Consider the following 25,106-nt stretch of genomic DNA (forward strand, 5'->3'; position numbering starts at 1 on the left):
ACTTCCACCAGAACTGGTAGTCAGGTCAGTCAGCTTCCTCAAGTCTACAATGAGGAGTGGACGTGGATGTCTGATATCTGTCAGGTGCTGAGTAACTTTGAGGAGTCAACACAGATGGTCAGTGGCGATGCCGCCATCATCAGCCTCACCATCCCGCTGCTTGGCCTGTTGAAAAACTCTCTGGTCAGCATGAAGTCGGAAGCTTTGCGCTCGTCACAAGAGACGGGGGAAGAATATTCCCTTGTTGATAGCCAAAGCACCCTGAGGTCTGTTTCTCAGCGCATATCGGAGGAGGTGGAGGTGGAGGAGGATGAGGAGGAAGAGGAGGAGAATGTTGGCGAGACACAAGAGGGGACCATTGTTGAGTCCTTCACTGTTCAGCGTGTATGGGCAGAAGAAGAGGAGTTGGAGGAGTTGGAGGAGGAGGAAATGGACAGTCAGGCCAGTGAGGGGAGTGAATTCTTACGCGTTGGTACTCTGGCGCATATGGCAGATTTCATGCTAGGCTGCCTATCCCGTGACCCTCGCGTTCAAAGAATTTATTCCAGCACCGATTACTGGGTGTTCACTCTCCTGGACCCACGGTACAAGCAAAATCTTCCCACTCTCATCCCTGGAGAGGAAAGGAGTGTGAGAATGCATGAATACCAGCAGGCCCTGGTGCACAAGCTGAAACAGTATTTCCCTTCTGACAGCGCTAGCGGCAGAGTGCGTAGTTCTGCGGGACAAGTAGCGAGGGAGAGTAGGCGAGCAGGCAGCTTGTCCAGCACTGGCAAGGGTACGCTTTACAAGGCTTTTGCCAGCTTTATGTCACCCCAGCAAGACACTGTCACCTGTCCCCAGTCTCGGCAGAGTAGGGCTGATCTTTACAGAAAGATGGTGAGGGAGTACGTAGCTGACCATACCATCGTCCTAAATGATCACACAGCTCCCTACAACTACTGGGTTTCAAAGCTGGACATGTGGCACGAACTGGCGCTGTACGCCTTGGAGGTTCTTGCCTGCCCTGCCGCTAGCGTCTTGTCCGAGCGGGTTTTCAGTGCAGCTGGTGGCATCATCACCGATAAGCGTACACGCCTGTCGACTGACAGCGCTGACAGGCTGACGCTTATTAAAATGAATAAAGGCTGGATTTCTCAGAATTTCCAATCTCCACCAGGTGAAGGAAGCTCAACCTGAATAATTGATCCACTCCTCCTCCTCCTCCTCATTTTCCTCCTTCTCCTCCTCTTTGTACAGTAAAGCAGAGGAAAATGGCTATTTTTTGACAGGGCCCACTGGCTCTTGCTATAGTACTTCATGCATTTAATTTTTCTGGAGGGCCACCTACCCGGTCCTCTGTTTGAAACAATTTTTGTGAGTGCCACATACAGGCACTCAATCTATTCCATTTTTCTGGAGGGCCACCTACCCGGTCCTCTGTTTTAAAAAATTTTTGGGACTGCCACATACAGGCACTCAATCTATTCCATTTTACTGGAGGGCCACCTACCTGCTCCTCTGGTTTGAAACATTTTTGGGACTGCCACATACAGGCACTCAATCTATTCCATTTTACTGCAGGGCCACCTACCTGCTCCTCTGGTTTGAACAATTTTTGGGACTGCCACATACAGGCACTCAATCTATTCCATTTTACTGGAGGGCCACCTACCTGCTCCTCTGGTTTGAAACATTTTTGGGACTGCCACATACAGGCACTCAATCTATTCCATTTTACTGCAGGGCCACCTACCTGCTCCTCTGGTTTGAACAATTTTTGGGACTGCCACATACAGGCACTCAATCTATTCCATTTTACTGGAGGGCCACCTACCTGCTCCTCTGGTTTGAAACATTTTTGGGACTGCCACATACAGGCACTCAATCTATTCCATTTTACTGCAGGGCCACCTACCTGCTCCTCTGGTTTGAACAATTTTTGGGACTGCCACATACAGGCACTCAATCTATTCCATTTTACTGCAGGGCCACCTACCTGCTCCTCTGGTTTGAACAATTTTTGGGACTGCCACATACAGGCACTCAATCTATTCCATTTTACTGGAGGGCCACCTACCTGCTCCTCTGGTTTGAAGAATTTTTGGGACTGCCACATACAGGCACTCAATCTATTCCATTTTACTGGAGGGCCACCTACCTGCTCCTCTGGTTTGAAACATTTTTGGGACTGCCACATACAGGCACTCAATCTATTCCATTTTACTGCAGGGCCACCTACCTGCTCCTCTGGTTTGAACAATTTTTGGGACTGCCACATACAGGCACTCAATCTATTCCATTTTACTGCAGGGCCACCTACCTGCTCCTCTGGTTTGAACAATTTTTGGGACTGCCACATACAGGCACTCAATCTATTCCATTTTACTGGAGGGCCACCTACCTGCTCCTCTGGTTTGAAGAATTTTTGGGACTGCCACATACAGGCACTCAATCTATTCCATTTTACTGGAGGGCCACCTACCTGCTCCTCTGGTTTGAAACATTTTTGGGACTGCCACATACAGGCACTCAATCTATCCCATTTTACTGGAGGGCCACCTACCTGCTCCTCTGGTTTGAAAAATGTTTGGGACTGCCACATACAGGCACTATCCAAATTAAATTGTCTCCATAGCAGCCTCCACACGTTGTCTCCATTGCTACCTCCAAAAGTCGTCCATATAGCTGCCTCCATACATCGTCCCTTTATCAAACGAGGTGTGTCAGGCAGAAATTTGGGTTGTTTTCATGGATTCCACATCAAAGTTGTTAACTTTGTCGCCACCCTGCTGTGTTATCCACAAAATATACTGGCAAACTTTTACCATTTAGGGATATTATTTCAGCGCTTCTTGCGCATCTGTTTACATTCCCCTCACCCGGCATATCCTAAACTTATAAGAACGCTACTACACTTGATCTTATACAAAAGGTTCTTAGAAGTGCTGTTTGGGGAGTAGCCTAGAGACAGGGGCTTGGATTGGCGAAAGCTCGCCTGGCAGCGGAACGCCAGCTCCATGCGCATCATGCGCTTCTTGCGCATCTGTTTACATTCCCCTCACCCGCCATATCCCAAACTTATAAGAACGCTACTACACTTAACTTGGTGCAGGCTGGGACCGAGTCTGACCCTGGGGCTGGTCATATACTGCCGACGCAGAGAATTGCGGGGCCTACCTCGGTCCAGGTCTCAAAGGCCTACTATACCTCCTCCCACCCCTCCTCCACCTCCTCCTCCTCCGAATTACCATCCGTGGGCATGGCGCCATCAGTCGGTAGCTCTAGGCACAGCAGCAGTGCCGTCGCTAAGCGACAGCAGGCGGTGCTGAAACTGCCGAGCCTAGGCGATAAAAGGCACACCGCCCAAGAGCTATTACAGGGCATTCCACATCAAAGTTGTTAACTTTGTCGCCACCCTGCTGTGTAATCCACAAAATATACTTGCAAACTTTTACCATTTAGGGATATTATTTCAGCGCTTCTTGCGCATCTGTTTACATTCCCCTCACCCGCCATATCCTAAACTTATAAGAACGCTACTACACTTGATCTTATACAAAAGGTTCTTAGAAGTGCTGTTTGGGGAGTAGCCTATAGACAGGGGCTTGGATTGGCGAAAGCTCGCCTGGCAGCGGAGCGCCAGCTCCATGCCAAGATCCAACTAACATAGTTTTAACTGCAGCACCTTTAATCTACTACTAGTTCACTGCCTCCATACATGGTCCCCTTATCAAACGAGCTGTGTCAGGCAGAATTTTGGGTTGTTTTCATGGCTTCCATGTTAACTTTGTCGCCACCCTGCTGTGTAATCCACAAAATATACTGGCAAACTTTTATCATGTACCGATATTATTTGAGCGCTTCTTGCTCACCTCCTTTGGTTCCTCTCTGCCACCCATTGGTTTGAAGCCTGAGTCCATTTAGGGTATGTCGCCATGACACTCTCTAGCCTGCTGCCGCTGCCTCTGCATGCCGTCCCCTATAGTGTCAGGGTCAATTATTGGATGTTTTAGATGCTATCTAGCTTCATTCTGTCACTCTGTCATGGCCATGCTGTTGCCCATAATTTTGGCATAATGGTGCGATTAGGCAGCCTCAGAGGCATCCATGCATGCTGCCCCTGCTGTTTCCTGTCCATTTCCGTGGTGTTTCCATCCTTTTCTGAGGTTCCCAGGTGTTTGGCCAAGCTTCCCTGTGCAGAGCCTTGGTCCCCTTGAAAAATGCTCGAGTCTCCCATTGACTTCAATGGGGTTCGTTATTCGAGACGAGCACTCGAGCATCGGGAAAAGTTCGTCTCGAATAACGAGTACCCGAGCATTTTAGTGTTCGCTCATCTCTAATCGTAAACCATAATTTCCATGATGGAATGGGAGCGGCTCAAAAGACCATGTTGTATTATCGACACAATGAGCAAAACGTCAACTGACCCCGACGTGATTTGAACACGCAACCTTCTGATCTGGAGTCAGACGCGCTACCGTTGCGCCACGAGGTCACTTTGGGCAGCAGCAGTTAGTGGAGCTTCACGCTTAATTCCAGTTGAAAATTAGGAACTTGACTGATAATGATGAATAATTCATATGGAAATGAAAACAAAGCCATATTTCCGAAAAACTCCAAAACACTTAAACTCAGGATACATACAAAAAAACCTGGTGGTTAGTGGACACTCAAGCAGACAGTAAGTGTCTGAAGATGCGTTAAATAACCATTTCTCTAACAGTTCATATAGGAAAAGGACAGTTAACCTCAACGGCTGTTGAGTTCAACACCTTAACCACTCTGCCACAACAGCTTAACGGTTGCAAAATATTCCGATCTTATTGGAAAATTGCCATTTTGTTCTCTCCTAAAGGCTAAAGACAAGGAGAAATGGACATCTAAGCATTGTGGGATGCCATTTTATCGAAAGAGTGGGAGTGGTCTGAAAAACTATGTTTTGGTACAGACAGAGTGCTTAAAACAATGACTGACCCCGACGTGATTTGAACACGCAACCTTCTGATCTGGAGTCAGACGCGCTACCGTTGCGCCACGAGGTCTCTGTTGGTGCTAAAGGTTGACACTAAGTTCTGGATGAAAATTAGGAATTGGACATATAATGCTGAATGATTCATATGGAAATATGAAAAAATCCATATTTCCAAAATTCCAAAACACTAAAATTGAGGAAGCATCAAAAAATCTTGTGTTTAGTGGAAACTGAATCAGATAGTAAGCATCTGAAGAAAGGTAACCAGTTCTTTAACCATTCCTATAAGAAAACGATGCTAAACCAGCTTCCATGTCAATTTGGTGAGGCTCACTTTCTTATTTTCTAACTGGAGAAATTCCAAGAAATGTCTCACTAAGGTGCACATTCATAGTTCTTATTTTATTAACTAGCCTGTGTGTGCGTGTATATAACTAAAAGTCTGCGCTGTGAACAGGATTTGAACCTGTGCGGGGAGAGCCCATTGGATTTCGAGTACAACGCCTTAACCACTCGGCCATCACAGCTGAACTTTCGTCAAAAGTTCAAATCCCATGTGAAAAGTGTAGTTTTGGTGGCTGCTTGATATACGGGACTCTGGTTACATGTCTGGTTGTCTTTAGGTAGGCTCAAGCATGGAGAATCTTTTGGTGTGATTGCTTGCCATAGGCTGAGGTTCGCATTCTCTAAGGTTCAAGAGAAGAGACAGCTCAATGTTTCATCCCCTGTAAAATCAATCCCGAAGCAGTTTCATAAGATAAGTTACTTTCAATCGATCAGTTTTAAGAGCCACCCTAAAATCAAAGACTTTAATGAGTTTGCTTTCTTTGACTGCGTTTTCTCTTGCACTCTAAAACTTAATCTCAATAAATCTTAATTCAACAGATCAACATTTTTTGATAAAGGATGGAAAACACGTGATAAGAGATGACAATGTTCACTTCCTCCTAATAGCAAAATACAAGGAGATGCGGAAGTGTAAGCATTGTGGGACGGAATGCTACCGTAACAGTGCCAGCGGTGAGAAAGACTATGTTTTTGTATAGACAGAGAGTTTAAAATGATGACTGACCACGACGTGATTTGAACACGCAACCTTCTGATCTGGAGTCAGACGCGCTACCGTTGCGCCACGAAGTCTTTGGCCAGGCAGGCTTTTCGCAGTCTTTGATGCCAAGTTGGTCATTTATAATTCTAAATGATTAATACAAATCTTTATTCAATGCATTGACAATTTCATAAAGGAAAAAACAGAGAATTTAAAGGCAACCAATTTTGCCACTTTGTTTCCAGCTAGTTACAAAAAGGAAGGAATAACTAAGGATCGTAGACCATAATTTCCATGATGGAATGGGAGCGGCTCAAAAGACCATGTTGTATTATCGACACAATGAGCAAAACGTCAACTGACCCCGACGTGATTTGAACACGCAACCTTCTGATCTGGAGTCAGACGCGCTACCGTTGCGCCACGAGGTCACTTTGGGCGGCAGCAGTTAGTGGAGCTTCACGCTTAATTCCAGTTGAAAATTAGGAACTTGACTGATAATGATGAATAATTCATATGGAAATGAAAACAAAGCCATATTTCCGAAAAACTCCAAAACACTTAAACTCAGGATACATACAAAAAAACCTGGTGGTTAGTGGACACTCAAGCAGACAGTAAGTGTCTGAAGAAAAATAACCATTTCTCTAACAGTTCATATAGGAAAAGGACAGTTAACCTCAACGGCTGTTGAGTTCAACACCTTAACCACTCTGCCACAACAGCTTAACGGTTGCAAAATATTCCGATCTTATTGGAAAATTGCCATTTTGTTCTCTCCTAAAGGCTAAAGACAAGGAGAAATGGACATCTAAGCATTGTGGGATGCCATTTTATCGAAAGAGTGGGAGTGGTCTGAAAAACTATGTTTTGGTACAGACAGAGTGCTTAAAACAATGACTGACCCCGACGTGATTTGAACACGCAACCTTCTGATCTGGAGTCAGACGCGCTACCGTTGCGCCACGAGGTCTCTGTTGTTGCTAAAGGTTGACACTAAGTTCTGGATGAAAATTAGGAATTGGACAGATAATGCTGAATAATTCATATGGAAATATGAAAAAATCCATATTTCCAAAATTCCAAAACACTAAAATTGAGGAAGCATCAAAAAATCTTGTGTTTAGTGGAAACTGAATCAGATAGTAAGCATCTGAAGAAAGGTAACCAGTTCTTTAACCATTCCTATAAGAAAACAATGCTAAACCAGCTTCCATGTCAATTTGGTGAGGCTCACTTTCTTATTTTCTAACTGGAGAAATTCCAAGAAATGTCTCACTAAGGTGCACATTCATAGTTCTTATTTTATTAACTAGCCTGTGTGTGCGTGTATATAACTAAAAGTCTGCGCTGTGAACAGGATTTGAACCTGTGCGGGGAGACCCCATTGGATTTCGAGTCCAACGCCTTAACCACTCGGCCATCACAGCTGAACTTTAGTCAAAAGTTCAAATCCCATGTGAAAAGTGTCGTTTTGTTGGATGCGTTAATATACGGGACTCTGGTTACATGTCTGGTTGTCTTTAGGTAGGCTCAAGCATGGAGAATCTTTTGGTGTGATTGCTTGCCATAGGCTGAGGTTCGCATTCTCTAAGGTTCAAGAGAAGAGACAGCTCAATGTTTCATCCCCTGTAAAATCAATCACGAAGCAGTTTCATAAGATAAGTTACTTTCAATCGATCAGTTTTAAGAGCCACCCTAAAATCAAAGACTTTAATGAGTTTGCTTTCTTTGACTGCGTTTTCTCTTGCACTCTAAAACTTAATCTCAATAAATCTTAATTCAACAGATCAACATTTTTTGATAAAGGATGGAAAACACGTGATAAGAGATGACAATGTTCACTTCCTCCTAATAGCAAAATACAAGGAGATGCGGAAGTGTAAGCATTGTGGGACGGAATGCTACCGTAACAGTGCCAGCCGTGAGAAAGACTATGTTTTTGTATAGACAGAGAGTTTAAAATGATGACTGACCACGACGTGATTTGAACACGCAACCTTCTGATCTGGAGTCAGACGCGCTACCGTTGCACCACGAGGTCTTTGGCCAGGCAGGTTTTTCGCAGTCTTTGATGCCAAGTTGGTCATTTATAATTCTAAATGATTAATACAAATCTTTATTCAATGCATCGACAATTTCATAAAGGAAAAAACAGAGAATTTAAAGGCAACCAAATTTGCCACTTTGTTTCTAGCTAGTTACAAAAAGGAAGGAATAACTAAGAATCGTAGACCATAATTTCCATGATGGAATGGAAGCGGCTCAAAAGACCATGTTGTATTATCGACACAATGAGCAAAACGTCAACTGACCCCGAAGTGATTTGAACACGCAACCTTCTGATCTGGAGTCAGACGCGCTACCGTTGCGCCACGAGGTCACTTTGGGCGGCAGCAGTTAGTGGAGCTTCACGCTTAATTCCAGTTGAAAATTAGGAACTTGACTGATAATGATGAATAATTCATATGGAAATGAAAACAAAGCCATATTTCCGAAAAACTCCAAAACACTTAAACTCAGGATACATACAAAAAAACCTGGTGGTTAGTGGACACTCAAGCAGACAGTAAGTGTCTGAAGAAAAATAACCATTTCTCTAACAGTTCATATAGGAAAAGGACAGTTAACCTCAACGGCTGTTGAGTTCAACACCTTAACCACTCTGCCACAACAGCTTAACGGTTGCAAAATATTCCGATCTTATTGGAAAATTGCCATTTTGTTCTCTCCTAAAGGCTAAAGACAAGGAGAAATGGACATCTAAGCATTGTGGGATGCCATTTTATCGAAAGAGTGGGAGTGGTCTGAAAAACTATGTTTTGGTACAGACAGAGTGCTTAAAACAATGACTGACCCCGACGTGATTTGAACACGCAACCTTCTGATCTGGAGTCAGACGCGCTACCGTTGCGCCACGAGGTCTCTGTTGGTGCTAAAGGTTGACACTAAGTTCTGGATGAAAATTAGGAATTGGACAGATAATGCTGAATAATTCATATGGAAATATGAAAAAATCCATATTTCCAAAATTCCAAAACACTAAAATTGAGGAAGCATCAAAAAATCTTGTGTTTAGTGGAAACTCAATCAGATAGTAAGCATCTGAAGAAAGGTAACCAGTTCTTTAACCATTCCTATAAGAAAACGATGCTAAACCAGCTTCCATGTCAATTTGGTGAGGCTCACTTTCTTATTTTCTAACTGGAGAAATTCCAAGAAATGTCTCACTAAGGTGCACATTCATAGTTCTTATTTTATTAACTAGCCTGTGTGTGCGTGTATATAAGTAAAAGTCTGCGCTGTGAACAGGATTTGAACCTGTGCAGGGAGACCCCATTGGATTTCGAGTCCAACGCCTTAACCACTCGGCCATCACAGCTGAACTTTAGTCAAAAGTTCAAATCCCATGTGAAAAGTGTCGTTTTGTTGGATGCGTTAATATACGGGACTCTGGTTACATGTCTGGTTGTCTTTAGGTAGGCTCAAGCATGGAGAATCTTTTGGTGTGATTGCTTGCCATAGGCTGAGGTTCGCATTCTCTAAGGTTCAAGAGAAGAGACAGCTCAATGTTTCATCCCCTGTAAAATCAATCACGAAGCAGTTTCATAAGATAAGTTACTTTCAATCGATCAGTTTTAAGAGCCACCCTAAAATCAAAGACTTTAATGAGTTTGCTTTCTTTGACTGCGTTTTCTCTTGCACTCTAAAACTTAATCTCAATAAATGTTAATTCAACAGATCAACATTTTTTGATAAAGGATGGAAAACACGTGATAAGAGATGACAATGTTCACTTCCTCCTAATAGCAAAATACAAGGAGATGCGGAAGTGTAAGCATTGTGGGACGGAATGCTACCGTAACAGTGCCAGCGGTGAGAAAGACTATGTTTTTGTATAGACAGAGAGTTTAAAATGATGACTGACCACGACGTGATTTGAACACGCAACCTTCTGATCTGGAGTCAGACGCGCTACCGTTGCGCCACGCGGTCTTTGGCCAGGCAGGCTTTTCGCAGTCTTTGATGCCAAGTTGGTCATTTATAATTCTAAATGATTAATACAAATCTTTATTCAATGCATTGACAATTTCATAAAGGAAAAAACAGAGAATTTAAAGGCAACCAATTTTGCCACTTTGTTTCTAGCTAGTTACAAAAAGGAAGGAATAACTAAGGATCGTAGACCATAATTTCCATGATGGAATGGGAGCGGCTCAAAAGACCATGTTGTATTATCGACACAATGAGCAAAACGTCAACTGACCCCGACGTGATTTGAACACGCAACCTTCTGATCTGGAGTCAGACGCGCTACCGTTGCGCCACGAGGTCACTTTGGGCGGCAGCAGTTAGTGGAGCTTCATGCTTAATTCCAGTTGAAAATTATGAACTTGACTGATAATGATGAATAATTCATATGGAAATTAAAACAAAGCCATATTTCCGAAAAACTTCAAAACACTTAAACTCAGGATACATACAAAAAAACCTGGTGGTTAGTGGACACTCAAGCAGACAGTAAGTGTCTGAAGAAAAATAACCATTTCTCTAACAGTTCATATAGGAAAAGGACAGTTAACCTCAACGGCTGTTGAGTTCAACACCTTAACCACTCTGCCACAACAGCTTAACGGTTGCAAAATATTCCGATCTTATTGGAAAATTGCCATTTTGTTCTCTCCTAAAGGCTAAAGACAAGGAGAAATGGACATCTAAGCATTGTGGAATGCCATTTTATCGAAAGAGTGGGAGTGGTCTGAAAAACTATGTTTTGGTACAGACAGTGCTTAAAACAATGACTGGCCCCAACGTGATTTGAACACGCAACCTTCTGATCTGGAGTCAGACGCGCTACCGTTGCGCCACGAGGTCTCTGTTGGTGCTAAAGGTTGACACTAAGTTCTGGATGAAAATTAGGAATTGGACAGATAATGCTGAATGATTCATATGGAAATATGAAAAAATCCATATTTCCAAAATTCCAAAACACTAAAATTGAGGAAGCATCAAAAAATCTTGTGTTTAGTGGAAACTGAATCAGATAGTAAGCATCTGAAGAAAGGTAACCAGTTCTTTAACCATTCCTATAAGAAAACGATGCTAAACCAGCTTCTATGTCAATTTGGTGAGGCTCACTTTCTTATTTTCTAACTGGAGAAATTCCAAGAAATGTCTCACTAAGGTGCACATTCATAGTTCTTATTTTATTAACTAGCCTGTGTGTGCGTGTATATAACTAAAAGTCTGCGCTGTGAACAGGATTTGAACCTGTGCGGGGAGACCCCATTGGATTTCGAGTCCAACGCCTTAACCACTCGGCCATCACAGCTGAACTTTAGTCAAAAGTTCAAATCCCATGTGAAAAGTGTCGTTTTGTTGGATGCGTTAATATACGGGACTCTGGTTACATGTCTGGTTGTCTTTAGGTAGGCTCAAGCATGGAGAATCTTTTGGTGTGATTGCTTGCCATAGGCTGAGGTTCGCATTCTCTAAGGTTCAAGAGAAGAGACAGCTCAATGTTTCATCCCCTGTAAAATCAATCACGAAGCAGTTTCATAAGATAAGTTACTTTCAATCGATCAGTTTTAAGAGCCACCCTAAAATCAAAGACTTTAATGAGTTTGCTTTCTTTGACTGCGTTTTCTCTTGCACTCTAAAACTTAATCTCAATAAATCTTAATTCAACAGATCAACATTTTTTGATAAAGGATGGAAAACACGTGATAAGAGATGACAATGTTCACTTCCTCCTAATAGCAAAATACAAGGAGATGCGGAAGTGTAAGCATTGTGGGACGGAATGCTACCGTAACAGTGCCAGCGGTGAGAAAGACTATGTTTTTGTATAGACAGAGAGTTTAAAATGATGACTGACCACGACGTGATTTGAACACGCAACCTTCTGATCTGGAGTCAGACGCGCTACCGTTGCGCCACGAGGTCTTTGCCAGGCAGGCTTTTCGCAGTCTTTGATGCCAAGTTGGTCATTTATAATTCTAAATGATTAATACAAATCTTTATTCAATGCATCGACAATTTCATAAAGGAAAAAACAGAGAATTTAAAGGCAACCAAATTTGCCACTTTGTTTCTAGTCAGTTACAAAAAGGAAGGAATAACTAAGGATCGTAGACCATAATTTCCATGATGGAATGGGAGCGGCTCAAAAGACCATGTTGTATTATCGACACAATGAGCAAAACGTCAACTGACCCCGACGTGATTTGAACACGCAACCTTCTGATCTGGAGTCAGGCGCGCTACCGTTGCGTCACGAGGTCACTTTGGGCGGCAACAGTTAGTGGAGCTTCACGCTTAATTCCAGTTGAAAATTAGGAACTTGACTGATAATGATGAATAATTCATATGGAAATGAAAACAAAGCCATATTTCCGAAAAACTCCAAAACACTTAAACTCAGGATACATACAAAAAAACCTGGTGGTTAGTGGACACTCAAGCAGACAGTAAGTGTCTGAAGAAAAATAACCATTTCTCTAACAGTTCATATAGGAAAAGGACAGTTAACCTCAACGGCTGTTGAGTTCAACACCTTAACCACTCTGCCACAACAGCTTAACGGTTGCAAAATATTCCGATCTTATTGGAAAATTGCCATTTTGTTCTCTCCTAAAGGCTAAAGACAAGGAGAAATGGACATCTAAGCATTGTGGGATGCCATTTTATCGAAAGAGTGGGAGTGGTCTGAAAAACTATGTTTTGGTACAGACAGAGTGCTTAAAACAATGACTGACCCCGACGTGATTTGAACACGCAACCTTCTGATCTGGAGTCAGACGCGCTACCGTTGCGCCACGAGGTCTCTGTTGGTGCTAAAGGTTGACACTAAGTTCTGGATGAAAATTAGGAATTGGACAGATAATGCTGAATAATTCATATGGAAATATGAAAAAATCCATATTTCCAAAATTCCAAAACACTAAAATTGAGGAAGCATCAAAAAATCTTGTGTTTAGTGGAAACTGAATCAGATAGTAAGCATCTGAAGAAAGGTAACCAGTTCTTTAACCATTCCTATAAGAAAACGATGCTAAACCAGCTTCCATGTCAATTTGGTGAGGCTCACTTTCTTATTTTCTAACTGGAGAAATTCCAAGAAATGTCTCACTAAGGTGCACATTCATAGTTCTTATTTTATTAACTAGCCTGTGTGTGCGTGTATATAACTAAAAGTCTGCGCTGTGAACAGGATTTGAACCTGTGCGGGGAGACCCCATTGGATTTCGAGTCCAACGCCTTAACCACTCGGCCATCACAGCTGAACTTTAGTCAAAAGTTCAAATCCCATGTGAAAAGTGTCGTTTTGTTGGATGCGTTAATATACGGGACTCTGGTTACATGTCTGGTTGTCTTTAGGTAGGCTCAAGCATGGAGAATCTTTTGGTGTGATTGCTTGCCATAGGCTGAGGTTCGCATTCTCTAAGGTTCAAGAGAAGAGACAGCTCAATGTTTCATCCCCTGTAAAATCAATCACGAAGCAGTTTCATAAGATAAGTTACTTTCAATCGATCAGTTTTAAGAGCCACCCTAAAATCAAAGACTTTAATGAGTTTGCTTTCTTTGACTGCGTTTTCTCTTGCACTCTAAAACTTAATCTCAATAAATCTTAATTCAACAGATCAACATTTTTTGATAAAGGATGGAAAACACGTGATAAGAGATGACAATGTTCACTTCCTCCTAATAGCAAAATACAAGGAGATGCGGAAGTGTAAGCATTGTGGGACGGAATGCTACCGTAACAGTGCCAGCGGTGAGAAAGACTATGTTTTTGTATAGACAGAGAGTTTAAAATGATGACTGACCACGACGTGATTTGAACACGCAACCTTCTGATCTGGAGTCAGACGCGCTACCGTTGCGCCACGAGGTCTTTGGCCAGGCAGGCTTTTCGCAGTCTTTGATGCCAAGTTGGTCATTTATAATTCTAAATGATTAATACAAATCTTTATTCAATGCATCGACAATTTCATAAAGGAAAAAACAGAGAATTTAAAGGCAACCAATTTTGCCACTTTGTTTCTAGCTAGTTACAAAAAGGAAGGAATAACTAAGGATCGTAGACCATAATTTCCATGATGGAATGGGAGCGGCTCAAAAGACCATGTTGTATTATCGACACAATGAGCAAAACGTCAACTGACCCCGACGTGATTTGAACACGCAACCTTCTGATCTGGAGTCAGACGCGCTACCGTTGCGCCACGAGGTCACTTTGGGCGGCAGCAGTTAGTGGAGCTTCATGCTTAATTCCAGTTGAAAATTATGAACTTGACTGATAATGATGAATAATTCATATGGAAATGAAAACAAAGCCATATTTCCGAAAAACTCCAAAACACTTAAACTCAGGATACATACAAAAAAACCTGGTGGTTAGTGGACACTCAAGCAGACAGTAAGTGTCTGAAGAAAAATAACCATTTCTCTAACAGTTCATATAGGAAAAGGACAGTTAACCTCAACGGCTGTTGAGTTCAACACCTTAACCACTCTGCCACAACAGCTTAACGGTTGCAAAATATTCCGATCTTATTGGAAAATTGCCATTTTGTTCTCTCCTAAAGGCTAAAGACAAGGAGAAATGGACATCTAAGCATTGTGGGATGCCATTTTATCGAAAGAGTGGGAGTGGTCTGAAAAACTATGTTTTGGTACAGACAGAGTGCTTAAAACAATGACTGACCCCGACGTGATTTGAACACGCAACCTTCTGATCTGGAGTCAGACGCGCTACCGTTGCGCCACGAGGTTTCTGTTGGTGCTAAAGGTTGACACTAAGTTCTGGATGAAAATTAGGAATTGGACAGATAATGCTGAATAATTCATATGGAAATATGAAAAAATCCATATTTCCAAAATTCCAAAACACTAAAATTGAGGAAGCATCAAAAAATCTTGTGTTTAGTTGAAACTGAATCATATAGTAAGCATCTGAAGAAAGGTAACCAGTTCTTTAACCATTCCTATAAGAAAACGATGCTAAACCAGCTTCCATGTCAATTTGGTGAGGCTCACTTTCTTATTTTCTAACTTGAGAAATTCCAAGAAATGTCTCACTAAGGTGCACATTCATAGTTCTTATTTTATTAACTAGCCTGTGTGTGCGTGTATATAACTAAAAGTCTGCGCTGTGAACAGGATTTGAACCTGTGCGGGGAGACCCCATTGGATTTCGAGTCCAACACCTTAACCACTCGGCCATCACAGCTGAACTTTAGTCAAAAGTTCAAATCCCATGTGAAAAGTGTCGTTTTGTTGGATGCGTTAATATACGGGACTCTGGTTACATGTCTGGTTGTCTTTAGGTAGGCTCAAGCATGGAGAATCTTTTGGTGTGATTGCTTGCCATAGGCTGAGGTTCGCATTCTCTAAGGTTCAAGAGAAGAGACAGCTCAATGTTTCATCCCCTGTAAAATCAATCACGAAGCAGTTTCATAAGATAAGTTACTTTCAATCGATCAGTTTTAAGAGCCACCCTAAAATCAAAGACTTTAATGAGTTTGCTTTCTTTGACTGCGTTTTCTCTTGCACTCTAAAACTTAATCTCAATAAATCTTAATTCAACAGATCAACATTTTTTGATAAAGGATGGAAAACACGTGATAAGAGATGACAATGTTCACTTCCTCCTAATAGCAAAATACAAGGAGATGCGGAAGTGTAAGCATTGTGGGACGGAATGCTACCGTAACAGTGCCAGCGGTGAGAAAGACTATGTTTTTGTATAGACAGAGAGTTTAAAATGATGACTGACCACGACGTGATTTGAACACGCAACCTTCTGATCTGGAGTCAGACGCGCTACCGTTGCGCCACGCGGTCTTTGGCCAGGCAGGCTTTTCGCAGTCTTTGATGCCAAGTTGGTCATTTATAATTCTAAATGATTAATACAAATCTTTATTCAATGCATTGACAATTTCATAAAGGAAAAAACAGAGAATTTAAAGGCAACCAAATTTGCCACTTTGTTTCTAGCTAGTTACAAAAAGGAAGGAATAACTAAGGATCGTAGACCATAATTTCCATGATGGAATGGGAGCGGCTCAAAAGACCATGTTGTATTATCGACACAATGAGCAAAACGTCAACTGACCCCGACGTGATTTGAACACGCAACCTTCTGATCTGGAGTCAGGCGCGCTACCGTTGCGCCACGAGGTCACTTTGGGCGGCAGCAGTTAGTGGAGCTTCACGCTTAATTCCAGTTGAAAATTAGGAACTTGACTGATAATGATGAATAATTCATATGGAAATGAAAACAAAGCCATATTTCCGAAAAACTCCAAAACACTTAAACTCAGGATACATACAAAAAAACCTGGTGGTTAGTGGACACTCAAGCAGACAGTAAGTGTCTGAAGAAAAATAACCATTTCTCTAACAGTTCATATAGGAAAAGGACAGTTAACCTCAACGGCTGTTGAGTTCAACACCTTAACCACTCTGCCACAACAGCTTAACGGTTGCAAAATATTCCGATCTTATTGGAAAATTGCCATTTTGTTCTCTCCTAAAGGCTAAAGACAAGGAGAAATGGACATCTAAGCATTGTGGGATGCCATTTTATCGAAAGAGTGGGAGTGGTCTGAAAAACTATGTTTTGGTACAGACAGAGTGCTTAAAACAATGACTGACCCCGACGTGATTTGAACACGCAACCTTCTGATCTGGAGTCAGACGCGCTACCGTTGCGCCACGAGGTCTCTGTTGGTGCTAAAGGTTGACACTAAGTTCTGGATGAAAATTAGGAATTGGACAGATAATGCTGAATGATTCATATGGAAATATGAAAAAATCCATATTTCCAAAATTCCAAAACACTAAAATTGAGGAAGCATCAAAAAATCTTGTGTTTAGTGGAAACTGAATCAGATAGTAAGCATCTGAGAAAGACTATGTTTTTGTATAGACAGAGAGTTTAAAATGATGACTGACCACGACGTGATTTGAACACGCAACCTTCTGATCTGGAGTCAGACGCGCTACCGTTGCGCCACGAGGTCTCTGTTGGTGCTAAAGGTTGACACTAAGTTCTGGATGAAAATTAGGAATTGGACAGATAATGCTGAATAATTCATATGGAAATATGAAAAAATCCATATTTCCAAAATTCCAAAACACTAAAATTGAGGAAGCATCAAAAAATCTTGTGTTTAGTGGAAACTGAATCAGATAGTAAGCATCTGAAGAAAGGTAACCAGTTCTTTAACCATTCCTATAAGAAAACGATGCTAAACCAGCTTCCATGTCAATTTGGTGAGGCTCACTTTCTTATTTTCTAACTTGAGAAATTCCAAGAAATGTCTCACTAAGGTGCACATTCATAGTTCTTATTTTATTAACTAGCCTGTGTGTGCGTGTATATAACTAAAAGTCTGCGCTGTGAACAGGATTTGAACCTGTGCGGGGAGACCCCATTGGATTTCGAGTCCAACGCCTTAACCACTCGGCCATCACAGCTGAACTTTAGTCAAAAGTTCAAATCCCATGTGAAAAGTGTCGTTTTGTTGGATGCGTTAATATACGGGACTCTGGTTACATGTCTGGTTGTCTTTAGGTAGGCTCAAGCATGGAGAATCTTTTGGTGTGATTGCTTGCCATAGGCTGAGGTTCGCATTCTCTAAGGTTCAAGAGAAGAGACAGCTCAATGTTTCATCCCCTGTAAAATCAATCACGAAGCAGTTTCATAAGATAAGTTACTTTCAATCGATCAGTTTTAAGAGCCACCCTAAAATCAAAGACTTTAATGAGTTTGCTTTCTTTGACTGCGTTTTCTTTTGCACTCTAAAACTTAATCTCAATAAATCTTAATTCAACAGATCAACATTTTTTGATAAAGGATGGAAAACACGTGATAAGAGATGACAATGTTCACTTCCTCCTAATAGCAAAATACAAGGAGATGCGGAAGTGTAAGCATTGTGGGACGGAATGCTACCGTAACAGTGCCAGCGGTGAGAAAGACTATGTTTTTGTATAGACAGAGAGTTTAAAATGATGACTGACCCCGACGTGATTTGAACACGCAACCTTCTGATCTGGAGTCAGACGCGCTAACGTTGCGCCACGAGGTCACTTTGGGCGGCAGCAGTTAGTGGAGCTTCACGCTTAATTCCAGTTGAAAATTATGAACTTGACTGATAATGATGAATAATTCATATGGAAATGAAAACAAAGCCATATTTCCGAAAAACTCCAAAACACTTAAACTCAGGATACATACAAAAAAACCTGGTGGTTAGTGGACACTCAAGCAGACAGTAAGTGTCTGAAGAAAAATAACCATTTCTCTAACAGTTCATATAGGAAAAGGACAGTTAACCTTAACGGCTGTTGAGTTCAACACCTTAACCACTCTGCCACAACAGCTTAACGGTTGCAAAATATTCCGATCTTATTGGAAAATTGCCATTTTGTTCTCTCCTAAAGGCTAAAGACAAGGTGAAATGGACATCTAAGCATTGTGGGATGCCATTTTATCGAAAGAGTGGGAGTGGTCTGAAAAACTATGTTTTGGTACAGACAGAGTGCTTAAAACAATGACTGACCCCGACGTGATTTGAACACGCAACCTTCTGATCTGGAGTCAGACGCGCTACCGTTGCGCCACGAGGTCTCTGTTGGTGCTAAAGGTTGACACTAAGTTCTGGATGAAAATTAGGAATTGGACAGATAATGCTGAATAATTCATATGGAAATATGAAAAAATCCATATTTCCAAAATTCCAAAACACTAAAATTGAGGAAGCATCAAAAAATCTTGTGTTTAGTGGAAACTGAATCAGATAGTAAGCATCTGAAGAAAGGTAACCAGTTCTTTAACCATTCCTATAAGAAAACGATGCTAAACCAGCTTCCATGTCAATTTGGTGAGGCTCACTTTCTTATTTTCTAACTTGAGAAATTCCAAGAAATGTCTCACTAAGGTGCACATTCATAGTTCTTATTTTATTAACTAGCCTGTGTGTGCGTGTATATAACTAAAAGTCTGCGCTGTGAACAGGATTTGAACCTGTGCGGGGAGACCCCATTGGATTTCGAGTCCAACGCCTTAACCACTCGGCCATCACAGCTGAACTTTAGTCAAAAGTTCAAATCCCATGTGAAAAGTGTCGTTTTGTTGGATGCGTTAATATACGGGACTCTGGTTACATGTCTGGTTGTCTTTAGGTAGGCTCAAGCATGGAGAATCTTTTGGTGTGATTGCTTGCCATAGGCTGAGGTTCGCATTCTCTAAGGTTCAAGAGAAGAGGCAGCTCAATGTTTCATCCCCTGTAAAATCAATCACGAAGCAGTTTCATAAGATAAGTTACTTTCAATCGATCAGTTTTAAGAGCCACCCTAAAATCAAAGACTTTAATGAGTTTGCTTTCTTTGACTGCGTTTTCTTTTGCACTCTAAAACTTAATCTCAATAAATCTTAATTCAACAGATCAACATTTTTTGATAAAGGATGGAAAACACGTGATAAGAGATGACAATGTTCACTTCCTCCTAATAGCAAAATACAAGGAGATGCGGAAGTGTAAGCATTGTGGGACGGAATGCTACCGTAACAGTGCCAGCGGTGAGAAAGACTATGTTTTTGTATAGACAGAGAGTTTAAAATGATGACTGACCACGACGTGATTTGAACACGCAACCTTCTGATCTGGAGTCAGACGCGCTACCGTTGCGCCACGCGGTCTTTGGCCAGGCAGGCTTTTCGCAGTCTTTGATGCCAAGTTGGTCATTTATAATTCTAAATGATTAATACAAATCTTTATTCAATGCATTGACAATTTCATAAAGGAAAAAACAGAGAATTTAAAGGCAACCAATTTTGCCACTTTGTTTCTAGCTAGTTACAAAAAGGAAGGAATAACTAAGGATCGTAGACCATAATTTCCATGATGGAATGGGAGCGGCTCAAAAGACCATGTTGTATTATCGACACAATGAGCAAAACGTCAACTGACCCCGACGTGATTTGAACACGCAACCTTCTGATCTGGAGTCAGACGCGCTACCGTTGCGCCACGAGGTCACTTTGGGCGGCAGCAGTTAGTGGAGCTTCACGCTTAATTCCAGTTGAAAATTAGGAACTTGACTGATAATGATGAATAATTCATATGGAAATGAAAACAAAGCCATATTTCCGAAAAACTCCAAAACACTTAAACTCAGGATACATACAAAAAAACCTGGTGGTTAGTGGACACTCAAGCAGACAGTAAGTGTCTGAAGAAAAATAACCATTTCTCTAACAGTTCATATAGGAAAAGGACAGTTAACCTCAACGGCTGTTGAGTTCAACACCTTAACCACTCTGCCACAACAGCTTAACGGTTGCAAAATATTCCGATCTTATTGGAAAATTGCCATTTTGTTCTCTCCTAAAGGCTAAAGACAAGGAGAAATGGACATCTAAGCATTGTGGGATGCCATTTTATCGAAAGAGTGGGAGTGGTCTGAAAAACTATGTTTTGGTACAGACAGAGTGCTTAAAACAATGACTGACCCCGACGTGATTTGAACACGCAACCTTCTGATCTGGAGTCAGACGCGCTACCGTTGCGCCACGAGGTCTCTGTTGGTGCTAAAGGTTGACACTAAGTTCTGGATGAAAATTAGGAATTGGACAGATAATGCTGAATAATTCATATGGAAATATGAAAAAATCCATATTTCCAAAATTCCAAAACACTAAAATTGAGGAAGCATCAAAAAATCTTGTGTTTAGTGGAAACTGAATCAGATAGTAAGCATCTGAAGAAAGGTAACCAGTTCTTTAACCATTCCTATAAGAAAACGATGCTAAACCAGCTTCCATGTCAATTTGGTGAGGCTCACTTTCTTATTTTCTAACTGGAGAAATTCCAAGAAATGTCTCACTAAGGTGCACATTCATAGTTCTTATTTTATTAACTAGCCTGTGTGTGCGTGTATATAACTAAAAGTCTGCGCTGTGAACAGGATTTGAACCTGTGCGGGGAGACCCCATTGGATTTCGAGTCCAACGCCTTAACCACTCGGCCATCACAGCTGAACTTTAGTCAAAAGTTCAAATCCCATGTGAAAAGTGTCGTTTTGTTGGATGCGTTAATATACGGGACTCTGGTTACATGTCTGGTTGTCTTTAGGTAGGCTCAAGCATGGAGAATCTTTTGGTGTGATTGCTTGCCATAGGCTGAGGTTCGCATTCTCTAAGGTTCAAGAGAAGAGACAGCTCAATGTTTCATCCCCTGTAAAATCAATCACGAAGCAGTTTCATAAGATAAGTTACTTTCAATCGATCAGTTTTAAGAGCCACCCTAAAATCAAAGACTTTAATGAGTTTGCTTTCTTTGACTGCGTTTTCTCTTGCACTCTAAAACTTAATCTCAATAAATCTTAATTCAACAGATCAACATTTTTTGATAAAGGATGGAAAACACGTGATAAGAGATGACAATGTTCACTTCCTCCTAATAGCAAAATACAAGGAGATGCGGAAGTGTAAGCATTGTGGGACGGAATGCTACCGTAACAGTGCCAGCGGTGAGAAAGACTATGTTTTTGTATAGACAGAGAGTTTAAAATGATGACTGACCACGACGTGATTTGAACACGCAACCTTCTGATCTGGAGTCAGACGCGCTACCGTTGCGCCACGCGGTCTTTGGCCAGGCAGGCTTTTCGCAGTCTTTGATGCCAAGTTGGTCATTTATAATTCTAAATGATTAATACAAATCTTTATTCAATGCATTGACAATTTCATAAAGGAAAAAACAGAAAATTTAAAGGCAACCAATTTTGCCACTTTGTTTCTAGCTAGTTACAAAAAGGAAGGAATAACTAAGGATCGTAGACCATAATTTCCATGATGGAATGGGAGCGGCTCAAAAGACCATGTTGTATTATCGACACAATGAGCAAAACGTCAACTGACCCCGACGTGATTTGAACACGCAACCTTCTGATCTGGAGTCAGACACGCTACCGTTGCGCCACGAGGTCACTTTGGGCGCCAGCAGTTAGTGGAGCTTCACGCTTAATTCCAGTTGAAAATTAGGAACTTGACTGATAATGATGAATAATTCATATGGAAATGAAAACAAAGCCATATTTCCGAAAAACTCCAAAACACTTAAACTCAGGATACATACAAAAAAACCTGGTGGTTAGTGGACACTCAAGCAGACAGTAAGTGTCTGAAGAAAAATAACCATTTCTCTAACAGTTCATATAGGAAAAGGACAGTTAACCTCAACGGCTGTTGAGTTCAACATCTTAACCACTCTGCCACAACAGCTTAACGGTTGCAAAATATTCCGATCTTATTGGAAAATTGCCATTTTGTTCTCTCCTAAAGGCTAAAGACAAGGAGAAATGGACATCTAAGCATTGTGGGATGCCATTTTATCGAAAGAGTGGGAGTGGTCTGAAAAACTATGTTTTGGTACAGACAGAGTGCTTAAAACAATGACTGACCCCGACGTGATTTGAACACGCAACCTTCTGATCTGGAGTCAGACGCGCTACCGTTGCGCCACGAGGTCTCTGTTGGTGCTAAAGGTTGACACTAAGTTCTGGATGAAAATTAGGAATTGGACAGATAATGCTGAATAATTCATATGGAAATATGAAAAAATCCATATTTCCAAAATTCCAAAACACTAAAATTGAGGAAGCATCAAAAAATCTTGTGTTTAGTGGAAACTGAATCAGATAGTAAGCATCTGAAGAAAGGTAACCAGTTCTTTAACCATTCCTATAAGAAAACGATGCTAAACCAGCTTCCATGTCAATTTGGTGAGGCTCACTTTCTTATTTTCTAACTGGAGAAATTCCAAGAAAAGTCTCACTAAGGTGCACATTTATAGTTCTTATTTTATTAACTAGCCTGTGTGTGCGTGTATATAACTAAAAGTCTGCGCTGTGAACAGGATTTGAACCTGTGCGGGGAGACCCCATTGGATTTCGAGTCCAACGCCTTAACCACTCGGCCATCACAGCTGAACTTTAGTCAAAAGTTCAAATCCCATGTGAAAAGTGTCGTTTTGTTGGATGCGTTAATATACGGGACTCTGGTTACATGTCTGGTTGTCTTTAGGTAGGCTCAAGCATGGAGAATCTTTTGGTGTGATTGCTTGCCATAGGCTGAGGTTCGCATTCTCTAAGGTTCAAGAGAAGAGACAGCTCAATGTTTCATCCCCTGTAAAATCAATCACGAAGCAGTTTCATAAGATAAGTTACTTTCAATCGATCAGTTTTAAGAGCCACCCTAAAATCAAAGACTTTAATGAGTTTGCTTTCTTTGACTGCGTTTTCTCTTGCACTCTAAAACTTAATCTCAATAAATCTTAATTCAACAGATCAACATTTTTTGATAAAGGATGGAAAACACGTGATAAGAGATGACAATGTTCACTTCCTCCTAATAGCAAAATACAAGGAGATGCGGAAGTGTAAGCATTGTGGGACGGAATGCTACCGTAACAGTGCCAGCGGTGAGAAAGACTATGTTTTTGTATAGACAGAGAGTTTAAAATGATGACTGACCACGACGTGATTTGAACACGCAACCTTCTGATCTGGAGTCAGACGCGCTACCGTTGCACCACGAGGTCTTTGGCCAGGCAGGCTTTTCGCAGTCTTTGATGCCAAGTTGGTCATTTATAATTCTAAATGATTAATACAAATCTTTATTCAATGCATTGACAATTTCATAAAGGAAAAAACAGAGAATTTAAAGGCAACCAATTTTGCCACTTTGTTTCTAGCTAGTTACAAAAAGGAAGGAATAACTAAGGATCGTAGACCATAATTTCCATGATGGAATGGGAGCGGCTCAAAAGACCATGTTGTATTATCGACACAATGAGCAAAACGTCAACTGACCCCGACGTGATTTGAACACGCAACCTTCTGATCTGGAGTCAGACACGCTACCGTTGCGCCACGAGGTCACTTTGGGCGCCAGCAGTTAGTGGAGCTTCACGCTTAATTCCAGTTGAAAATTAGGAACTTGACTGATAATGATGAATAATTCATATGGAAATGAAAACAAAGCCATATTTCCGAAAAACTCCAAAACACTTAAACTCAGAATACATACAAAAAAACCTGGTGGTTAGTGGACACTCAAGCAGACAGTAAGTGTCTGAAGAAAAATAACCATTTCTCTAACAGTTCATATAGGAAAAGGACAGTTAACCTCAACGGCTGTTGAGTTCAACACCTTAACCACTCTGCCACAACAGCTTAACGGTTGCAAAATATTCCGATCTTATTGGAAAATTGCCATTTTGTTCTCTCCTAAAGGCTAAAGACAAGGAGAAATGGACATCTAAGCATTGTGGGATGCCATTTTATCGAAAGAGTGGGAGTGGTCTGAAAAACTATGTTTTGGTACAGACAGAGTGCTTAAAACAATGACTGACCCTGACGTGATTTGAACACGCAACCTTCTGATCTGGAGTCAGACGCGCTACCGTTGCGCCACGAGGTCTCTGTTGGTGCTAAAGGTTGACACTAAGTTCTGGATGAAAATTAGGAATTGGACAGATAATGCTGAATAATTCATATGGAAATATGAAAAAATCCATATTTCCAAAATTCCAAAACACTAAAATTGAGGAAGCATCAAAAAATCTTGTGTTTAGTGGAAACTGAATCAGATAGTAAGCATCTGAAGAAAGGTAACCAGTTCTTTAACCATTCCTATAAGAAAACGATGCTAAACCAGCTTCCATGTCAATTTGGTGAGGCTCACTTTCTTATTTTCTAACTGGAGAAATTCCAAGAAAAGTCTCACTAAGGTGCACATTCATAGTTCTTATTTTATTAACTAGCCTGTGTGTGCGTGTATATAACTAAAAGTCTGCGCTGTGAACAGGATTTGAACCTGTGCGGGGAGACCCCATTGGATTTCGAGTCCAACGCCTTAACCACTCGGCCATCACAGCTGAACTTTAGTCAAAAGTTCAAATCCCATGTGAAAAGTGTCGTTTTGTTGGATGCGTTAATATACGGGACTCTGGTTACATGTCTGGTTGTCTTTAGGTAGGCTCAAGCATGGAGAATCTTTTGGTGTGATTGCTTGCCATAGGCTGA

General features: G+C 41.4%; 43 non-coding genes across 43 annotated transcripts; all 43 read right to left on the bottom strand.

Annotated features, from left to right (window-relative positions):
• Window positions 1–4,405: 4,405 nt before the first annotated feature.
• TRNAW-CCA (transfer RNA tryptophan (anticodon CCA)) lies at window positions 4,406–4,477 on the bottom strand. The gene has a single exon. It is a non-coding gene; the product is annotated as a tRNA-Trp (tRNA).
• Window positions 4,478–4,952: 475 nt separating this feature from the next.
• TRNAW-CCA (transfer RNA tryptophan (anticodon CCA)) lies at window positions 4,953–5,024 on the bottom strand. The gene has a single exon. It is a non-coding gene; the product is annotated as a tRNA-Trp (tRNA).
• A 375-nt stretch (window positions 5,025–5,399) lies between these two features.
• Window positions 5,400–5,481, bottom strand: TRNAS-CGA (transfer RNA serine (anticodon CGA)). Its single transcript has one exon. It is a non-coding gene; the product is annotated as a tRNA-Ser (tRNA).
• A 541-nt stretch (window positions 5,482–6,022) lies between these two features.
• Window positions 6,023–6,094, bottom strand: TRNAW-CCA (transfer RNA tryptophan (anticodon CCA)). The gene has a single exon. It is a non-coding gene; the product is annotated as a tRNA-Trp (tRNA).
• Window positions 6,095–6,361: 267 nt separating this feature from the next.
• Window positions 6,362–6,433, bottom strand: TRNAW-CCA (transfer RNA tryptophan (anticodon CCA)). Its single transcript has one exon. It is a non-coding gene; the product is annotated as a tRNA-Trp (tRNA).
• Window positions 6,434–6,903: 470 nt separating this feature from the next.
• TRNAW-CCA (transfer RNA tryptophan (anticodon CCA)) lies at window positions 6,904–6,975 on the bottom strand. The gene has a single exon. It is a non-coding gene; the product is annotated as a tRNA-Trp (tRNA).
• A 375-nt stretch (window positions 6,976–7,350) lies between these two features.
• Window positions 7,351–7,432, bottom strand: TRNAS-CGA (transfer RNA serine (anticodon CGA)). Its single transcript has one exon. It is a non-coding gene; the product is annotated as a tRNA-Ser (tRNA).
• Window positions 7,433–7,974: 542 nt separating this feature from the next.
• Window positions 7,975–8,046, bottom strand: TRNAW-CCA (transfer RNA tryptophan (anticodon CCA)). Its single transcript has one exon. It is a non-coding gene; the product is annotated as a tRNA-Trp (tRNA).
• A 267-nt stretch (window positions 8,047–8,313) lies between these two features.
• TRNAW-CCA (transfer RNA tryptophan (anticodon CCA)) lies at window positions 8,314–8,385 on the bottom strand. The gene has a single exon. It is a non-coding gene; the product is annotated as a tRNA-Trp (tRNA).
• Window positions 8,386–8,855: 470 nt separating this feature from the next.
• Window positions 8,856–8,927, bottom strand: TRNAW-CCA (transfer RNA tryptophan (anticodon CCA)). Its single transcript has one exon. It is a non-coding gene; the product is annotated as a tRNA-Trp (tRNA).
• A 375-nt stretch (window positions 8,928–9,302) lies between these two features.
• On the bottom strand, window positions 9,303–9,384 carry TRNAS-CGA (transfer RNA serine (anticodon CGA)). Its single transcript has one exon. It is a non-coding gene; the product is annotated as a tRNA-Ser (tRNA).
• A 542-nt stretch (window positions 9,385–9,926) lies between these two features.
• Window positions 9,927–9,998, bottom strand: TRNAW-CCA (transfer RNA tryptophan (anticodon CCA)). The gene has a single exon. It is a non-coding gene; the product is annotated as a tRNA-Trp (tRNA).
• Window positions 9,999–10,265: 267 nt separating this feature from the next.
• TRNAW-CCA (transfer RNA tryptophan (anticodon CCA)) lies at window positions 10,266–10,337 on the bottom strand. The gene has a single exon. It is a non-coding gene; the product is annotated as a tRNA-Trp (tRNA).
• A 468-nt stretch (window positions 10,338–10,805) lies between these two features.
• Window positions 10,806–10,877, bottom strand: TRNAW-CCA (transfer RNA tryptophan (anticodon CCA)). Its single transcript has one exon. It is a non-coding gene; the product is annotated as a tRNA-Trp (tRNA).
• Window positions 10,878–11,252: 375 nt separating this feature from the next.
• Window positions 11,253–11,334, bottom strand: TRNAS-CGA (transfer RNA serine (anticodon CGA)). Its single transcript has one exon. It is a non-coding gene; the product is annotated as a tRNA-Ser (tRNA).
• A 542-nt stretch (window positions 11,335–11,876) lies between these two features.
• Window positions 11,877–11,948, bottom strand: TRNAW-CCA (transfer RNA tryptophan (anticodon CCA)). Its single transcript has one exon. It is a non-coding gene; the product is annotated as a tRNA-Trp (tRNA).
• Window positions 11,949–12,214: 266 nt separating this feature from the next.
• Window positions 12,215–12,286, bottom strand: TRNAW-CCA (transfer RNA tryptophan (anticodon CCA)). The gene has a single exon. It is a non-coding gene; the product is annotated as a tRNA-Trp (tRNA).
• A 470-nt stretch (window positions 12,287–12,756) lies between these two features.
• TRNAW-CCA (transfer RNA tryptophan (anticodon CCA)) lies at window positions 12,757–12,828 on the bottom strand. Its single transcript has one exon. It is a non-coding gene; the product is annotated as a tRNA-Trp (tRNA).
• A 375-nt stretch (window positions 12,829–13,203) lies between these two features.
• Window positions 13,204–13,285, bottom strand: TRNAS-CGA (transfer RNA serine (anticodon CGA)). The gene has a single exon. It is a non-coding gene; the product is annotated as a tRNA-Ser (tRNA).
• A 542-nt stretch (window positions 13,286–13,827) lies between these two features.
• On the bottom strand, window positions 13,828–13,899 carry TRNAW-CCA (transfer RNA tryptophan (anticodon CCA)). The gene has a single exon. It is a non-coding gene; the product is annotated as a tRNA-Trp (tRNA).
• A 267-nt stretch (window positions 13,900–14,166) lies between these two features.
• TRNAW-CCA (transfer RNA tryptophan (anticodon CCA)) lies at window positions 14,167–14,238 on the bottom strand. Its single transcript has one exon. It is a non-coding gene; the product is annotated as a tRNA-Trp (tRNA).
• A 470-nt stretch (window positions 14,239–14,708) lies between these two features.
• Window positions 14,709–14,780, bottom strand: TRNAW-CCA (transfer RNA tryptophan (anticodon CCA)). Its single transcript has one exon. It is a non-coding gene; the product is annotated as a tRNA-Trp (tRNA).
• Window positions 14,781–15,155: 375 nt separating this feature from the next.
• Window positions 15,156–15,237, bottom strand: TRNAS-CGA (transfer RNA serine (anticodon CGA)). Its single transcript has one exon. It is a non-coding gene; the product is annotated as a tRNA-Ser (tRNA).
• Window positions 15,238–15,779: 542 nt separating this feature from the next.
• On the bottom strand, window positions 15,780–15,851 carry TRNAW-CCA (transfer RNA tryptophan (anticodon CCA)). Its single transcript has one exon. It is a non-coding gene; the product is annotated as a tRNA-Trp (tRNA).
• A 267-nt stretch (window positions 15,852–16,118) lies between these two features.
• TRNAW-CCA (transfer RNA tryptophan (anticodon CCA)) lies at window positions 16,119–16,190 on the bottom strand. The gene has a single exon. It is a non-coding gene; the product is annotated as a tRNA-Trp (tRNA).
• A 470-nt stretch (window positions 16,191–16,660) lies between these two features.
• Window positions 16,661–16,732, bottom strand: TRNAW-CCA (transfer RNA tryptophan (anticodon CCA)). Its single transcript has one exon. It is a non-coding gene; the product is annotated as a tRNA-Trp (tRNA).
• Window positions 16,733–16,960: 228 nt separating this feature from the next.
• TRNAW-CCA (transfer RNA tryptophan (anticodon CCA)) lies at window positions 16,961–17,032 on the bottom strand. Its single transcript has one exon. It is a non-coding gene; the product is annotated as a tRNA-Trp (tRNA).
• Window positions 17,033–17,407: 375 nt separating this feature from the next.
• On the bottom strand, window positions 17,408–17,489 carry TRNAS-CGA (transfer RNA serine (anticodon CGA)). The gene has a single exon. It is a non-coding gene; the product is annotated as a tRNA-Ser (tRNA).
• Window positions 17,490–18,031: 542 nt separating this feature from the next.
• Window positions 18,032–18,103, bottom strand: TRNAW-CCA (transfer RNA tryptophan (anticodon CCA)). The gene has a single exon. It is a non-coding gene; the product is annotated as a tRNA-Trp (tRNA).
• Window positions 18,104–18,573: 470 nt separating this feature from the next.
• Window positions 18,574–18,645, bottom strand: TRNAW-CCA (transfer RNA tryptophan (anticodon CCA)). Its single transcript has one exon. It is a non-coding gene; the product is annotated as a tRNA-Trp (tRNA).
• A 375-nt stretch (window positions 18,646–19,020) lies between these two features.
• On the bottom strand, window positions 19,021–19,102 carry TRNAS-CGA (transfer RNA serine (anticodon CGA)). The gene has a single exon. It is a non-coding gene; the product is annotated as a tRNA-Ser (tRNA).
• Window positions 19,103–19,644: 542 nt separating this feature from the next.
• TRNAW-CCA (transfer RNA tryptophan (anticodon CCA)) lies at window positions 19,645–19,716 on the bottom strand. Its single transcript has one exon. It is a non-coding gene; the product is annotated as a tRNA-Trp (tRNA).
• A 267-nt stretch (window positions 19,717–19,983) lies between these two features.
• TRNAW-CCA (transfer RNA tryptophan (anticodon CCA)) lies at window positions 19,984–20,055 on the bottom strand. The gene has a single exon. It is a non-coding gene; the product is annotated as a tRNA-Trp (tRNA).
• Window positions 20,056–20,525: 470 nt separating this feature from the next.
• On the bottom strand, window positions 20,526–20,597 carry TRNAW-CCA (transfer RNA tryptophan (anticodon CCA)). Its single transcript has one exon. It is a non-coding gene; the product is annotated as a tRNA-Trp (tRNA).
• A 375-nt stretch (window positions 20,598–20,972) lies between these two features.
• TRNAS-CGA (transfer RNA serine (anticodon CGA)) lies at window positions 20,973–21,054 on the bottom strand. The gene has a single exon. It is a non-coding gene; the product is annotated as a tRNA-Ser (tRNA).
• Window positions 21,055–21,596: 542 nt separating this feature from the next.
• TRNAW-CCA (transfer RNA tryptophan (anticodon CCA)) lies at window positions 21,597–21,668 on the bottom strand. Its single transcript has one exon. It is a non-coding gene; the product is annotated as a tRNA-Trp (tRNA).
• A 267-nt stretch (window positions 21,669–21,935) lies between these two features.
• Window positions 21,936–22,007, bottom strand: TRNAW-CCA (transfer RNA tryptophan (anticodon CCA)). Its single transcript has one exon. It is a non-coding gene; the product is annotated as a tRNA-Trp (tRNA).
• Window positions 22,008–22,477: 470 nt separating this feature from the next.
• On the bottom strand, window positions 22,478–22,549 carry TRNAW-CCA (transfer RNA tryptophan (anticodon CCA)). Its single transcript has one exon. It is a non-coding gene; the product is annotated as a tRNA-Trp (tRNA).
• A 375-nt stretch (window positions 22,550–22,924) lies between these two features.
• On the bottom strand, window positions 22,925–23,006 carry TRNAS-CGA (transfer RNA serine (anticodon CGA)). The gene has a single exon. It is a non-coding gene; the product is annotated as a tRNA-Ser (tRNA).
• Window positions 23,007–23,548: 542 nt separating this feature from the next.
• On the bottom strand, window positions 23,549–23,620 carry TRNAW-CCA (transfer RNA tryptophan (anticodon CCA)). Its single transcript has one exon. It is a non-coding gene; the product is annotated as a tRNA-Trp (tRNA).
• A 267-nt stretch (window positions 23,621–23,887) lies between these two features.
• Window positions 23,888–23,959, bottom strand: TRNAW-CCA (transfer RNA tryptophan (anticodon CCA)). The gene has a single exon. It is a non-coding gene; the product is annotated as a tRNA-Trp (tRNA).
• A 470-nt stretch (window positions 23,960–24,429) lies between these two features.
• On the bottom strand, window positions 24,430–24,501 carry TRNAW-CCA (transfer RNA tryptophan (anticodon CCA)). The gene has a single exon. It is a non-coding gene; the product is annotated as a tRNA-Trp (tRNA).
• Window positions 24,502–24,876: 375 nt separating this feature from the next.
• Window positions 24,877–24,958, bottom strand: TRNAS-CGA (transfer RNA serine (anticodon CGA)). Its single transcript has one exon. It is a non-coding gene; the product is annotated as a tRNA-Ser (tRNA).
• Between the last annotated feature and the right edge of the window lie 148 nt (window positions 24,959–25,106).

The sequence above is a fragment of the Engystomops pustulosus genome, chromosome 4 (assembly GCF_040894005.1).
Source record: "Engystomops pustulosus chromosome 4, aEngPut4.maternal, whole genome shotgun sequence".
Lineage (NCBI taxonomy): Eukaryota > Metazoa > Chordata > Amphibia > Anura > Leptodactylidae > Engystomops > Engystomops pustulosus.